This window comes from Leptonotus elevatus, chromosome 1 (genome assembly GCF_054856555.1).
Source record: "Leptonotus elevatus isolate MCC_2025b chromosome 1, RoL_Lele_1.0, whole genome shotgun sequence".
In the NCBI taxonomy this organism is placed as follows: Eukaryota; Metazoa; Chordata; class Actinopteri; order Syngnathiformes; family Syngnathidae; genus Leptonotus; species Leptonotus elevatus.
In genome coordinates, this window is record NC_141239.1 from 6993895 (window position 1) to 7001003 (window position 7109).

At 41.4% G+C, this 7109-nt stretch overlaps 1 protein-coding gene across 1 annotated transcript in view; it reads right to left on the reverse strand.

The window, feature by feature from the left end:
- spsb4a (splA/ryanodine receptor domain and SOCS box containing 4a) overlaps nt 1–6622 on the reverse strand; it is an 87858-nt gene extending 81236 nt beyond the window's left edge. Inside the window, exon 1 of the mRNA XM_086071510.1 lies at nt 6430–6622. The gene's annotated coding sequence lies outside the window, so the exon portion shown is untranslated. The remainder of the gene's footprint in view (nt 1–6429) is intronic.
- Nucleotides 6623–7109: the final 487 nt, after the last annotated feature.

A 7109-nucleotide genomic window follows, 5' to 3' on the forward strand; every position in this document is an offset into this window, starting at 1 on the left:
GGCGAGAGTGAGTGAGAGAGAGAAGGAAAGAGCAGAGGGAGTTCGAGAGAGCACAAGAGCGAAAGAAAGAGCAAAAGCACGAAACAGCGAAAGAAAGAAAGACAATGAAAGAGCAAAAGAGAGAGAATGAAAGACGGCGAGAGTGAGTGAGAGAGAGAAGGAAAGAGCAGAGGGAGTGCGAGAGAGCACAAGAAAGAGCAAAAGCACGAAAGAGTGAAAGAAAAAGAGAGACAGCGAGCAGAGGGGGGGAGAGAGAGAGTGCAAGAGCGTGTGCGAGAGAGAGGATAGAGAGAGAAAGAGAGAAAAGCGAGAACGAGAGAGAGAGGTAAAGTGAAATACAGATCGAGAGAGACGAAAGGCGGAGAGAGAGCGCAAAAGAGAGACAGACAGAGAGAGAGTGACAGAAAGACAGCGACAGAGGGCCAGACACAGAGAGAGGGGGAGAGAGACACAAAGACCGAGAGATATGTGCAGTGTGCATGTGAATAACGGGCTCTTTTGCAATTTTTTGTAGAAAAGGTGGATCCATGAATTACATTGAAAACTAAAAATATCAAACATTTACTGAGCATCAGTAAGAGTTCCCCTACGCTGACGCCGACTCTGAAGCAGGGCCCAACATGGGAACTTAATTCGACTCCAACAGGGCCACAAACATGCCCGGCGTCCATCTGCGGAAATCCTTGACAGAACGTGAAAAACGTGTCAGACCCCATCGGAACGTGGTGAGACGTACTGGCATCCGTGGTGAACCGCGGGCTGAACCGTAATGCACCTTTGAGCCTCCGGGACTCAGCGGCCCACTTCCCCCCCCACGGCCCGTAGCACAACCAGATCAATAACTGCTTTTCTCTATCTGACATTACAACAAACACATTTGTGTTTGGCAAAAAAACAAGCTGACAATTTAGGAAGGATTTTCGGACTTTGCCGAGAAACTAAAAGTGATCGGCGCTTCGGTGAAAACCAATGTTGGTTAGATGCACGCTTTCCTCATCACATGAATTCTCAGCATCTGACACAAATTGTGGTGATCGTTTGCACCTCGGCTGAGTCTAATTTCAGGGCTTCGCCGGATCTGATCTTTGAGTCTGCTTCCTGTGCCACACAACAAACACAGTGGGGGGAGGTGAGAGAAATTAAATCATTAAAAATAATGACAGCAGATGGGAAAACGACTCACAAGAATCAGTAAGTGGGTAGAAATAGACCAAAAGTCACATGTGATCTGTGCGTGACAGTAAATATGCCGACTAACTCGGTTTTACATATCAACCGATTAAGTCATTTTGTTTCTGCAAGACTTTCCTGGAAAGGCTCTCACAAGTATTACACCATTGTGCTCATTCTGTTGTCAATGTCGGCACTTCAGTTCATATTGCATATGTCAGACTGTAATTTAACTAAAGAAAAAAATGATGCTGCCTTTAAGATAAAAGCATCTAATCTCTGAAGAAATGTCTAAACGAGCCAACAAAGGCAAGCGATAGGAAAGTAAAATCTCATTTTCGAAGCAAGCTGAGCCGAACGTACCTTGAAAACAGGAAGCCGAGCAAAGCCAAGCAATACCGAATGCTCACGTTGCGGTCGTTTTGACGATGCGCTGCTCATTTCCAGTCAGATCGTGAATACTCCCGGAGGTGCTCCATACTCGCGACTTGCATTTTGATTTTTTTACGACAATTTTCTTCGCCATTGGGCCCAAAGAAAGACAACAGTGCCAGTGGCAAGCAAAGAAAAACATACAGTGCTACGAACCACAGCGGAATTAGGAAGGAGATTATCGCGCCGTTGTAACTACCGTGACTACTTCTGTAAATACTGGCACGAGGACCCCCTTAGCTGTTCAACAACGTGCCTGACCGTTTAGTAGCCTAACAATATGCAGGATGTAAAATACACAAACTCAGCACTGAACTAAAGCTAGCATTAACATAGCATTTTTTATCCACTGATGCCATCACACCACAACAAAAAAGGTAAGGTAATTTTTTATTGTTTAAATACTGTACAGGGTGTAAATGTAAAAAACATAAATAGAATTTAAAAATAGGAATTCTCCGTTTTTGGAGCTTGGGAACAGATTAATTGCATTTAGATTATTTTCTATGGGAATTCTGACTTTGAACACTTCACAGGAACGAATTATGTTCAAACTCCGAGGTACCACTGTAAATCCCTCTGGTGTGGTATTGTGTCATTGTTGTTAAACAAAAAAATTGTTTTGTAACACACTTTAGTGCAAAATAAATATTTGTCCGATGATTTGATTAAATAATCAATAGAATAATTGATTCTAAAAATATTCAATAGCATATACAGTTTTCCCGTGAAATGGCCAGAGCGCTGCCCGGATAACGAAAATCTGCAAATCATTTATACAACCCATGAAATTGATGTCACAAGATGGCGGCAAAGCACTTCATGAAAACTCTCACATCGTTTCAAGATCGTTCCTGGGCACCAAGATGCCACAAGATGGCAGCAAAGCAATACTACATGTTGCAGCACAACATTGTACCATACCGAAAGCACACTGCTAAATACTGTACTGTAAATACAGTCAGGGCACCGAGACTGGGCTAGCCGGCAAAAAGTGAAAATCTGCATATAATTGACGCTCCCACTGGAATATATTGGGGGATATTCAAACCTCAGAAGTTCTTCAAAAACTGTTGATAAACATAGTCTAGAGCAGGGATGGGCAAACTCGGTCCTCCGGGGCCAGAGTCCTGCAGGTTTCCTTTCTCCAACACAGCTGATATGATCAGCTCATCAGCAAGCTATGCATAACCCTGATCATGATCCTGTTGATTAGAATCAGCTTGTGTTGGAAGAGGGAAACCTCCAAAACCTGCAGGACTCCGGCCCTTGAGGACCGAGTTTGCCCAACCCTTGGTCTATAGTCTACATTCTGCAGACTCAGGTCAATTATTGGAGCAGAGTTTAAAAGGAACGCCGACTGTAATGACAAGTTAGCTCTATATTATTTACTTGGTTGTTACCAACTTAACTATGAGATTCATTTTTCAAAAATAATTTCCAGTTTAATACATTTTGTAGAAACTTTATTTGGACGTACACAAGTACACGCAACCCTAACCCTAACCCTAACGAAACAACATGCGATCGGGAGAGCCACCCTCCCCCACGCCGTGCTCTTGTCATTCACCAGACGCATTCAAGCGTTTTGATGTCCCTTTAGGAATGCTACGGAGACTTACCTTGCTTTCTTTATTGGTGTTCCACGTTGCTCGGCAGAGAGCCCGCCGCCATTCTACGTCACTACGCACTGAATGCGTTGCGACGTAAATAACAATGGCGGCGTACGTCCAAATAAAGTTGCTACAAAATGTATTAAACTGAGAATGATTTATGAAAAATGAATCTTATAGTTATGTTAGTAACAACCAAATAAATAATATAGAGCAAACTTGTCATTACGGTCGGGATTCCTTTTAAAGCAAACATGGTGAAGCAGCATTTAGCTGTTATGCTGCACCCAAATGGAATGAGAAACAGGAGTAAAGAAGTCAGGCAAGTGCAAATGCTTTTAAATCCAGGTTAAAAACTATGAGTTTTAAAGCATTTTTTTAAATCAAGTTTTCACAACAACAAAAAAATTCCTGGCACAAATACGTACTTTTTGTAATTTTAGTAAGCTACTTTTTCTTCTCTTTTTTACTTTGCTTTTAAACACTGTTAAACTTTTGTCTTTAACACTTTTGCCTTGCCTACCCTATATGTTATAAACATTTAGATTTCCCCCCCCCCCCCCAAAAAACATGTGGGGGGCAACAGTACGTCTAACATTTTTTTATCTTTAAAATCCAATATAGGGGACGTATGAATCATGAACTGTGATGTATGCAAGTGTATTATTCGCTGTAAGTTTCTGAAACGACGGCATTTGGGTCTTGCAAGCAGCGACGTATGTAGAAAGTGAGAAAGTGCTTCAGTTGTGAGGTGAAGGATTTAATAAAAGACATGACATTTGAATAATTAGGAGTACTGTAGTTTTCAAGTGGTTTAAATGTGAAGGGATCGAGAGGCATCAGCGACGGTCACGACGATGATGAGGATCGGAAGGGCGCGAGTATAAAGTTGTGCTGGTGTGAGAAATAAATGTTTTGTTTTGACAAAATGGAGACAAGTGATAAGTTAGAGTGAAATGAGGTGGGGGTGCAGCGGACACCTCCCCCCCCTCCCCCTCCTGTAGTGACCGGCTGGTCTGATTGTGTAGACAGACAAATGACTCCTTGTCACAATTTCAACACCCCTCCTCCATCTTTCAGTCCCACATCCCCCCATCATGACGGGCTATCTATCAAGCAGAAGACACGCACACACTTTTATGGGTGTGGCTGATTCCCACTCTCCTGATACTGCTTTCATTTCAATCTCCTTGACTGTAATCATTTAATCTACATCTTCTGAATCCTGTTCCTCTTTTGCACTTGATGGCAATCAGTTCTTCTTCCCTCTACTCCTCTTTACTGCCTTTACTCTTTTACGCGTCTTTGTCGCTTTCCCCACCTCGTATAGAACACGGAGTAAATGTCAAGGTAGCCGCAGAGGGGCCCGAGCACTTATAGCAGTGCAAGGACCGATTCCATCCTTGAGAAGTGCATTGTGCCCACGATGCAAATCCGTTTGCAAATCCGAAGGTTCGGATCGCAAATCCATGATGCGCCGATTTGAACACTGAAAGTGTGTGTTCCGCTCGACCCCTGGCAACCCCCACCGCGTTAATGGCTGACGGTGGGGGAAAAAAGAAAAAAAGGTGGCCTTAAGTGAAGGTATCATTATTCATGCAAGGTACCTCGGTGATCGTACAAACCACATCCTCATCCTCATCCTCATCCTCATCATCATGCTCCACTGTTAAAAGCCCTTAGTTAACCCTCTGATGTGAACTAACAATGTTGGTCAATATTTACATCTACATTTAGCTGACATTAAATGTAATGCATGCTACATGTACTTACAGCTCACTTAAGATTTTGGATTAACTCAAATAAGAGTAGACATAGAAAACAGTACAAGCGCAGCATTGTAATGATAAAGAGCGATCAAATTCCTTACGAGTAAAATCGGATTTGACAGAGATGTTATTTTTGGCACGTTGTCCTCACGTTCTACTCTGTAATATCAGTGATTTTCATTGTATGTGGCTTTAAAGGGCGGGGCCTATCCTGGTGATTGACGTGTGTGTCAGAGAATGAGAACATAGTTGGCTGTTGTTAGCTCAGGCAAGTCAAGATGGGCATGAGTTGTCGCCAAAGAGCTTGGGTATGAATGACCGCGTTTTTATGGGTTTACAAAAGTGTCGAGCAGCACCGGGGTATGCTGGAAGAGATGCGGCGGAAATAACAACAAACAAGAAGAGAAGATCCTCAACTGAGTATCAGTAAGAATAAGTCATTGTTCTCAATGAACACAAGGATAATGTCAATAAATAATAAATATTGTTGTGTGCTGTGTTTGTGAGTTTAAGTTACAGGTTGTGTAAAGGTTTCTAATTACCGTAACATCTATGCTAATTTCCGTTATCCTGCTTATGGCATTTCGCATTACAAGTTAGCATTAAGCTAGCAGACTTTCATTAGATTGAATAATATGGCTTGGTTGAACATTCTAGTGTTTAAATGTGTAATGTTTAATTCTCTTTTGTTTCATGTGTCTGTTTCACAGGAAATTCAAGCACACTTTGCCTTTTGTGCGAGTTAGAAAAAGCAGGATGGAATAATTGTGTTTTGATCAATTGCATTGTGTTTAAAGCATGGCAGTGGTTTCAAGCTATATTCAAAATGTTTACATATGGTCTCTTTATATCGCAGATTTTCACCTTTTGCAGGTCGTTCTGGACGATATCACCCGCATGGTTTACTTTTGGTGACAGTTGGTCCATGATCTAAAGTATCAGTGTCGGTCTCCAAACAACTACATTTACAAATGTCTTCAAATAAAAATTAGACATTAGAAAGGCAAAATACAACTTTTAGGATGGTGCAATGTAGTTCCAACTACAAATTGTTAATCAACACCTCTGTAGTAATACGAGTGAGAAGAATTATGTGAACTTATCTTATTTGAACAGGTGGCTCGAGTGAGCACATTGAAAAATAGATGTTTGCTTATAAGTTTGGGATTCACAAACACACCAAAAGGATGAGGGACCCCTAAGGGCTATACTGTAACTGTATTCCCCGGAGTGAAACCGTTTCCCAGTTTAGCTTCATTGAACTTTGCATCTCGTAACAGTCTCACACAGGAGACTCTTTAGGTAGCTCAAGAATAGAATAAAAACATTTATTTCGTCAAATAAAAGCACAAACCACGAGAGCACGTCTCCCTTTATCCCCATTTACTTACAAACATCAACAATACAAAGGGAATCAACTACACAGTGTAAACACAAACACTCACCGCACGAAGAAACTCAACTCGTCTCAAAACCGTCACTTTTCTTGGAAGGCAAAAAATAAAAATAAAACGAGTCTTTTCCTCTTCGCAGTTTAGGGGCCGCGATGCTATTCCAACGTTGTTACGAACAAGCGCCCGACTGCCGTGTTTCTTTGTTGCAGTTAAATGGTAGCTGGAGGAAGCCGAACTGCCAAACCCCGACGTTGTGTGGCCATTAACTCAGCAACTACCGCGCTGATTGGTCGCGTCCACCGTGTCTGCCCGCACGCTATTGGCTAAGGCTCTTGTGCTATGTTTCCGGGTTGTTTATAAAGTCCGCCAAATTGAAAACTTGTACTGTATTCAAACCTTGCTGATACTCACATTAAAAGGTGAAAATAGATAGATAGATAGATAGATAGATAGATAGATAGATAGATAGATAGATAGATAGATAGATAGATAGAAGCCACCCAGAAGAATAAGAATGTACTTTATGATTACATTGAAAATGTCTTTCACATGAATCAAATAAGAACTGTATGTGAATACAACTTTAAAAACAAACTTTCTTAAAGAGTAAATGCAAATAAATTGAACTTAACTCCTATATTAATTTTGCTTTTGTTTAGTTCTGTTTTTACTGGATAAACCATGGAGATTATTAGGTAAAAGTTTAATTATCAACATGATCACACAATTTC